Source organism: Astyanax mexicanus, chromosome 10, assembly GCF_023375975.1.
Source record: "Astyanax mexicanus isolate ESR-SI-001 chromosome 10, AstMex3_surface, whole genome shotgun sequence".
In the NCBI taxonomy this organism is placed as follows: Eukaryota; Metazoa; Chordata; class Actinopteri; order Characiformes; family Acestrorhamphidae; genus Astyanax; species Astyanax mexicanus.
This window is the reverse complement of record NC_064417.1, coordinates 28,862,338-28,870,540: the sequence shown is the minus strand read 5'-3', so window position 1 is coordinate 28,870,540 and position 8,203 is coordinate 28,862,338. Positions and strand designations below refer to the sequence as shown.

Sequence of the window (8,203 nt, the reverse complement as noted above, 5' to 3'; positions counted from 1 at the left end):
TTTCTGAATTGTAGGCCTGACACAGCCCTATAAATATACAGAAATGTTGTATATTTACAGGTAAAACCGAGCAATTACACACAAGAATGTTCAATATAATATAAATGTATATGATTCAATATGTTTAAGATTGTATCACAATAGGAAAAAACCCAAGAGAGCATTAGTATGAACAGAACACAAAATAGAATCATAAAACTGTGATATTTTATTTCAAAAAGAACAGAAAGTATTACAGGAAATAAAACGATAGATTTTTATTATTACTCAAATACAAGTGCTAATTTAGAAGAAGAATGTAATACAAGGCACTTGAATTATAATTTAGCAACAGTAAACATTATGGAAAATACAACAGAGAACGTAAAACTATGGAGCTGAAAACCTGAAGCTTTTAAATCTGTATTTTGTATATTTTAAGTATTTAAATGTACCTGACTTTTTAATAAAGTTGAAATATGTTGCAATAAAGTTTTCTTTTGTTTTTTATGTTATATAGTGGAATTTACTGCTTAAATATAACTTTTATTTTTGAGCTTAAAAGTTAAATATGATTTTAGACCAAATGAGAAAAATCCAGTTGAATTTATGTCTAAAAATGGATTAACTACATTGTCAAGAACATTTTATTTAAATACAAAATGCAGATTTAAATACTTATGTCTGCTTTTAAGCTCCATATAAAATCCAGCATTAAAAACAGTTACAGGTACAAAAAAATCAATACTGACCCCACACTGCTACACTGAAGCATAAAACACAGAATTAAAAATCTCAGATGGTTCTCATATAAAAATAAAGCCTCAGAACTTTAGTTTCTAGCGTCGTGAGCGATGAGCGGCTGCATGGGAGACTTGAGAGTAAACCAGTTCTTCAGGCTTCTCCTTCTTCACTCTGGGGGTTTTCTTGTCAATAATTCGTATTGGAGCGTAATTCACTTCATCATCTTTATGGTTCTGTGGAAATAAACACAATTACAATTACTGGAATTATTTAACCATTATTTCATGAGTTACTTCATGTTGCCTAATTGATGCTACAGACCACCAATCTGTCGAAATATGAATAAAAATGTTTCTGTTTTCTTCTAAACAAAATAGAAACTTGTTTAAACTGCAAAAAATAGGTAATGAAAATCATGTTTCTGTGATCTCATCTATTTTAACATGTTACCATCCCAAACCAAACTGAGGCCCAGTGTTGAATGAGGAGAAGCAGCATCTGCAAAGATATTGGTTGAAACCCCAAAACTGTCAGTTAATCGTTTAACTAAAGCATTAATTACAGATTTCTATACAAAAAGATTTTTTTTTAGCTGGCAGCAAAACCAACCAAAAAATCTAAAGTTTAAAAGTTTGTTAAATAAACAACAACATTTTCAGGATTTTTTCAAAAAATACTGTTGTTATGTTGAAACATCACTTTCAAATACATTCAAAGTTTATAACTGCATAAAGTACAAAAAACACATTATTTTTACTGAAATAATACTGAAATCATTTAAAAATACCCATGAGTCCTGTATTCATAATGCATTATGAATATGTTTATAACAGCAGCTGCAAAGACATGGGTTTAAATCCCAGAACTATTCAGGTAATCCAAGTCAAGCCTTTAATTAAAAATGTACTTACTTATTTCTATACTTAAAAAACAGCAAATTGCTGCTTTGAAAAAAAATAGTCTTTACATATAAACCATTACATAAAAAATGTCCCATAAAAGATATTACCGTAACTAATAAATAATTCATGTATAAGAAATACCTGGTTTGGAGCTCTCTCATTAACAGCACCCTCCTGAAGTTTGTCTGTAGATGAAAAAAAATATCGTTATTTTCTCTATTCCATAAAAAAGAAAACGAGTTTAAAATTAATAAAAAATATTCAGCATTGTAGATCTCAATGAACATTTACCTCCAGATTTTCTCATTTTACAAATCATAATGGCCTGAACACAAATTACAAGCACACACACCCCCGAAAACACGCCGAAGAACAGCAGCAGAGGGAGTTCAGATTTAGCTGTAAGACAAGAATTATACAGCAAAAAACAAGATGAGTACCAGTATTTATTTTCTGTTAATTTAATCTATTATTGGTTAAGTAAAATATATAAATCTGTTTCCAAAGTTCTGCATAGTTGAATTACAGCAAATACAGCCAGTATTTTATTGAATATCCAAACCCAACAGTAAATATATAGATGTGTTCTCTGAGATTTAAATGGAAAGTAGATGATGGTAAAATAGTGTTGAATCTATAATTCTATAAGGATTAATTTTCTTCAAATTTACCTGCATGTGTAATTCAAATACACATACTATTGTCATGGTAGGGGTGTGGGAGGAGCCAAGTGCGGAGATATAACGAAAAGGGTTTTACTATAATTATGTGTGCATCAAAGAAAAAGGGGAAAATAAACAAGAGAATGCCCTTTCGGCGCAACAAAGCTAACCAAATAATGCCTCTGTTTGAAATAAAATAAAGACAGAAATAGAAACAAAAATTCAAGAAAATTAAATTATTTTCTTTTCTCCTCAGCCTTGCAGGCTTTCCCTTATCTTTTCTTTCCTTTCTTTTTCCCTTTTCAGCCTTGCAAGCTTTCTTTTATTTCTTTTCAGCCTTGCAGGCTTTCGTCTTTTATGTATTTATTTATTCTTTCTTTTCAGCTCTGCAAGCTTTCTTTTTCTTTTTTTTTTCTCAGCTTTGCAAGCTCTCTTTTATTTCTTTTCAACCTTGCAGGCTTTCTTTTATTTTTTTTTTTTTCTTTTCAGCCTTGCAGGCTTTCTTTTATTTTTTTTTTCTTTTCAGCCTTGCAGGCTTTCCTTTATTTTTATTTTTTTTTTCTTTTCAGCCTTGCAGGCTTTCTTTTATTTATTTATTTTTTTTTTTTTTCAGCCTTGCAGGCTTTCTTTTATTTTTTTTCTTTTCAGCTTTGCTCCGTGGAGCTACCGTTTACCGGTCACAGGGCATGAAGTCTGCGACATCAGTCTGCTGGAAGCTCGCCTTTTTAAAGACGGTACCACAGCTGAGGCTGATGACGCGTGATTGGCTTCAGGTGGCCTTAATGATCCCTGTTCTAATGAACTCTCAGCCAGTTCCCTTCTTACCACCTTGGTGGGTTTATGGCGGCCTCTGGTGGCCGCTGCGGGAACTGGCTGAGCCCTAACAGGACCCCCCCCCTTAGGGGCGGCTCCCGACGACCCTAGTTTAGGGGCACGAGACCGACGGAACTCCCGGATAAGCTCCGGGTCCAGAATGCGCCGGGCCGGAACCCAGGAGCGTTCCTCCGGGCCGTACCCCTCCCAGTCCACCAGGTACTGGGTCTTACTCTGCACCCGGCGACTGTCCAGAATCTGCCGCACCGTGTAAGCGGGGGCTCCGTCAACAAGGCGGGGCCCAGGCTGTCGTGTGGCTAGGGAGGTCTCCCCACATAGGAAGGGCTGGAGGCGAGACACATGGAACGTGGGGTGAATCCGTAAATGGGGTGGAAGGCGTAGACGGTACGTAACTGAATTGATGCGCCTTTCCACCTTAAACGGCCCCACGAAACGAGGCGCCAGTTTCTTGGATTCTACTTTCAGTGGAAGATCCTTGGCAGACAGCCAGACGAGCTGTCCTGGCCGCAAAGTTGGCGCCACTCTCCGGTCGCGGTCCGCGATCTGTTTCCTGGTCCTGGTTGTTTTCAGTAGGACGACCCGGGCTTTCTGCCAGGACCTTCGGCATCGCCGAACAAATTGCTCAGCAGTAGGCACCCCAGCCTCCCGTTCCTGTTCCGGGAACACGGGAGGAGCGAACCCAAACTGGCATTCAAATGGGGACATCCCTAAGGATGAATGCCACAAGGTGTTGTGGGCGTATTCCACCCAGGGCAGATGGTCAGCCCAGGAGGAAGGGTTATTAGATGTCAAGCACCTCAGAGTCTGGCCAAGATCCTGGTTGAGTCTCTCAACCTGACCGTTCGACTCTGGGTGGAAGCCAGAGGTCAAGCTCACAGAAGCTCCCATGAGCTGGCAGAAGGCTTTCCAATGGCGGCTAGCGAACTGGGGTCCTCTGTCTGAAACCAAATCGCTAGGCATGCCATGGATTAGGGCCACATGCTGTAACAACAGCTGAGCAGTTTCTGAGGCAGAGGGGAGTTTGGGCAGAGCCACAAACTTGCATGCCTTAGAGAACCGGTCAGCTAAGACCAGGACAACTGTGTTCCCCCGGGAAGGAGGCAGACCCGTGACAAAGTCCAGGGCGATGTGGGACCATGGACGGGCAGGAATAGGTAACGGCTGGAGAAGTCCCTGGGGCCTAGACCTGGGTGCCTTATTGCGGGCACAGGTTTCGCATGTCTGGATGAAGGCGCGCAGGTCCTTCTCCATGCTTGGCCACCAAAACCGCCGGCGAAGGAAGTCCATGGTCCTAACCACCCCAGGATGACCTGAGAATGGGGAACAGTGTCCCCAGCTCATTACTTCCTTGCGGACCGCCAATGGAACGTAGACTCTCCCTGGGGGAAGACCTTCAGGTGTCGGTTCCCGCCTTTGTGCCTCCCGGATGGTGCTCTCCAGAGTCTGGCAGGATGGGTGCAATCCTGGGTTCTGACTCTGGAGGGGTCCAGATGCGTGACAGTGCATCAGGCTTGGCGTTCCGGCTGCCTGGCCTATATGACAGTATAAAGTTAAAGCGGCTAAAGAACAATGTCCATCGAGCTTGTCGAGCATTTAGCCGCTTTGCCTGCTGTATATAGGCCAGGTTTTTGTGGTCTGTCCAGACCACAAAAGGGTGCGTGGCACCCTCCAGCCAGTGCCGCCATTCCTCCAGAGCCAATTTCACAGCCAAAAGTTCTTTATCCCCTACGTCATAGTTTCTCTCTGCTGGTGTTAATCGGTGAGAGTAGTATGCGCAAGGGAGGAGCTTCTTGGCTGGACCCAGACGTTGGGATAGGATTGCACCCACACCAACTTCCGATGCGTCCACCTCAACGATAAAGGGTTCCTCGGGGTCAGGGAGCTGGAGGATAGGAGGGGATGTCAGCCGCGTCTTCACCTCCTCAAATGCCCTCTGGGCTTCGGAGGTCCAGCGAAAGGGTCCTGGGGTCTTCCGGGTAAGCTCCGTGATAGGTGCAACTACAGAACTGTAGTTGCGCACGAAGCGCCGGAAGAAGTTGGCAAACCCCAAGAACCGCTGGACCAATCGGAGGGAGGTGGGACGCGGCCAGTCCCGCACGGCCTGGATCTTGGCTGGATCCATGTGCAGAGTTCCCTTGGAGACAACAAATCCGAGAAAGGATACCCTGGATACATGGAACTCTGACTTCTCCAGCTTAACGTACAGCCGGTTCTCCAACAGTAGTTGGAGAACCCGCCGCACATGCCCTACATGTTCCCTGAGGGACCGACTGTAGATCAGTATATCGTCGAGGTAAATGTAGGCGTAGTGATCTAGGGCCTCACGCAGCACCTCGTTAGTGAACCGCTGGAAGACGGCTGGGGCGTTAACAAGCCCAAAGGGCATAACTTTGTACTCATAGTGCCCACTAGGTGTGATAAATGCCGTCTTCCATTCGTCCCCCTGCCGGATGCGAATCAGGTTATAGGCACTACACAGGTCCAACTTGGTAAATATTGTGGCCTGCTGTAGTACCTCAAACGCTGATGACATCAAAGGCAGGGGGTAGCGGTCCTTAACGGTGATGCTGTTGAGACCCCTATAATCGATACAGGGACGCAAGCAACCGTCCTTCTTCTTGACGAAGAAGAAACTTGCGCCCCCTGGGGAGGTGGAGGGTTTAATAAACCCTAGTTCCAAAGCCTCCCGAATATAATCATCCATTGCTCTTCTTTCCGGGGGGGACAGGGCAAACAGCCGTCCCCTAGGTGGAGTAGTGCCCGGAAGAAGCTCAATGGAACAGTCATACTCCCGGTGGGGGGGAAGAACCTGAGCCCTCTCCTTACTGAACACCTCCTTAAGGTCCCAATATTCCTGCGGCACCCCAGTCAGATCAGGTCTATCAGAAGATGTGGGATTAGGAGGTGTTTGAGCTGGGGCCAGGTTCTCTAAACAGTGACCCCTGCATTGCGGCCCCCAGGCATACACAGTCTGCGTAGCCCAATCCAAACGAGGGTTGTGTTTCTGCAACCAGGGGAACCCCAAAACTACCTGTAAATGTGGAACCCTGGTTACATAAAACATGAGCTCCTCTTGATGGGAGCCTACACGCATCTGGAGTGGGGCAGTCTGGTGGGTGATGGGTCCAGAGCCTAGGGGTCGTCCGTCGATGGCAGTGACGGGCAGGGGTCTATCTAACTCCTCCACTGGGATTCCTAGCTCATTGATTAGGCCTTGGTCTATAAAGCACCCAGCAGCCCCAGAATCCACAAAGGCCAACAAGGTTGCCTTCAAATTGAAGCCCCAAGACAACCGAGCCTTAAGCTGGAGTCCTGAGACCACTGGGGGCTTATGTGGGTCCCTACATGCCACCCCTGAGCATGCGGGACCTAGTCTTTTCCCTGATATTGCTGCTTGGGAGCCCAGGTCTTGCTTACTGGGGCATTAGTACCCCCCAGTTGCATCGGCTCCTCTTTAGGATGGTTTGACCCTGCGCCGGGGTTAGGACTAGGGCGGAGATGCCAAGATGGCCGTGGGGCATTATTGCGGCTTTCTCCCTGACGCTCTCGGTCTCGTTGGCGCATACGGTTGTCTAACCGTATGCAGGTGTCATAGAGATCTTCCAGCTTCAGGGGGAGCTCTCTAGTGGCCAATTCATCTTTGATCCGCCCATTAAGTCCTTGTAGGAAGAGGGCATGTAATGCTACCTCATTCCAACCGCTCTCGGCAGCCAATGTACGGAATTCGATGGCGTAATCGGCTACCGAGTGCGACCCCTGCTTAAGAGCCATCAATCGTGAGGAGGATTCCCCTCCTCCAGGGGGCTGATGGAATGTACGGCGCAAGGCCGCCGAAAAATTCCCCACTGGAGGCACACTCAGGGGAGCCCTGCTCCCAAAGAGCCGTGGCCCAGGCTAGGGCCTTCCCAGACAGCAGGGAAACCATGTAGGCAACCCTAGAGCGCTCTGTAGGAAAGCGAGAAGGCTGCTGCTCGAATACTAATGAGCATTGGAGGAGAAATCCTCTGCAGCCCTCTGCACTACCATTATAGCGCTCTGGGGTAGCCACATGAGCATCCCCATGGCCTACCATGAGGCTGGGGTTATTTATCTGCTTGGGGGGAGCGGGTGGGTTGACTCTCCCCAGGTCACCTTGGTCGGACCGTATGGCTAATACCAGCTGAGAAACCTGCTCTGTTAAGTGCCGGAGCAGGTCTTCATGGCGACCCAGGGAGGCCCCCTGATGCTGCACAGCTGCTCTAAGGTGTTCTATCTCTGCTGGCTCCATGTTTTGGTCGCAGACTTCTGTCATGGTAGGGGTGTGGGAGGAGCCAAGTGCGGAGATATAACGAAAAGGGTTTTACTATAATTATGTGTGCATCAAAGAAAAAGGGGAAAATAAACAAGAGAATGCCCTTTCGGCGCAACAAAGCTAACCAAATAATGCCTCTGTTTGAAATAAAATAAAGACAGAAATAGAAACAGAAATTCAAGAAAATTAAATTATTTTCTTTTCTCCTCAGCCTTGCAGGCTTTCCCTTATCTTTTCTTTCCTTTCTTTTTCCCTTTTCAGCCTTGCAAGCTTTCTTTTATTTATTTTCAGCCTTGCAGGCTTTCGTCTTTTATGTATTTATTTATTCTTTCTTTTCAGCTCTGCAAGCTTTCTTTTTCTTTTTTTTTTTCTCAGCTTTGCAAGCTCTCTTTTATTTCTTTTCAACCTTGCAGGCTTTCTTTTCTTTTATTTATTTTTTTTCTTTTCAGCCTTGCAGGCTTTCTTTTATTATTTTTTTTTCTTTTCAGCCTTGCAGGCTTTCCTTTATTTTTATTTTTTTTTTCTTTTCAGCCTTGCAGGCTTTCTTTTATTTTTTCTTTTTTTTTCTTTTCAGCCTTGCAGGCTTTTTTATTTTTTTTCTTTTCAGCTTTGCTCCGTGGAGCTACCGTTTACCGGTCACAGGGCATGAAGTCTGCGACATCAGTCTGCTGGAAGCTCGCCTTTTTAAAGACGGTACCACAGCTGAGGCTGATGACGCGTGATTGGCTTCAGGTGGCCTTAATGATCCCTGTTCTAATGAACTCTCAGCCAGTTCCCTTCTTACCACCTTG

The 8,203-nt window shown here is 44.9% G+C and overlaps 1 long non-coding RNA gene across 1 annotated transcript; it reads right to left on the bottom strand.

Annotated features, from left to right (window-relative positions):
• Positions 1 to 681: 681 nt before the first annotated feature.
• On the bottom strand, positions 682 to 2,127 carry LOC125804790 (uncharacterized). Its single transcript, XR_007440968.1, has 3 exons — positions 1,917 to 2,127; positions 1,767 to 1,810; positions 682 to 956 (listed from the first exon to the last, which is right to left on the bottom strand). It is a non-coding gene; the product is annotated as an uncharacterized LOC125804790 (long non-coding RNA).
• Positions 2,128 to 8,203: the final 6,076 nt, after the last annotated feature.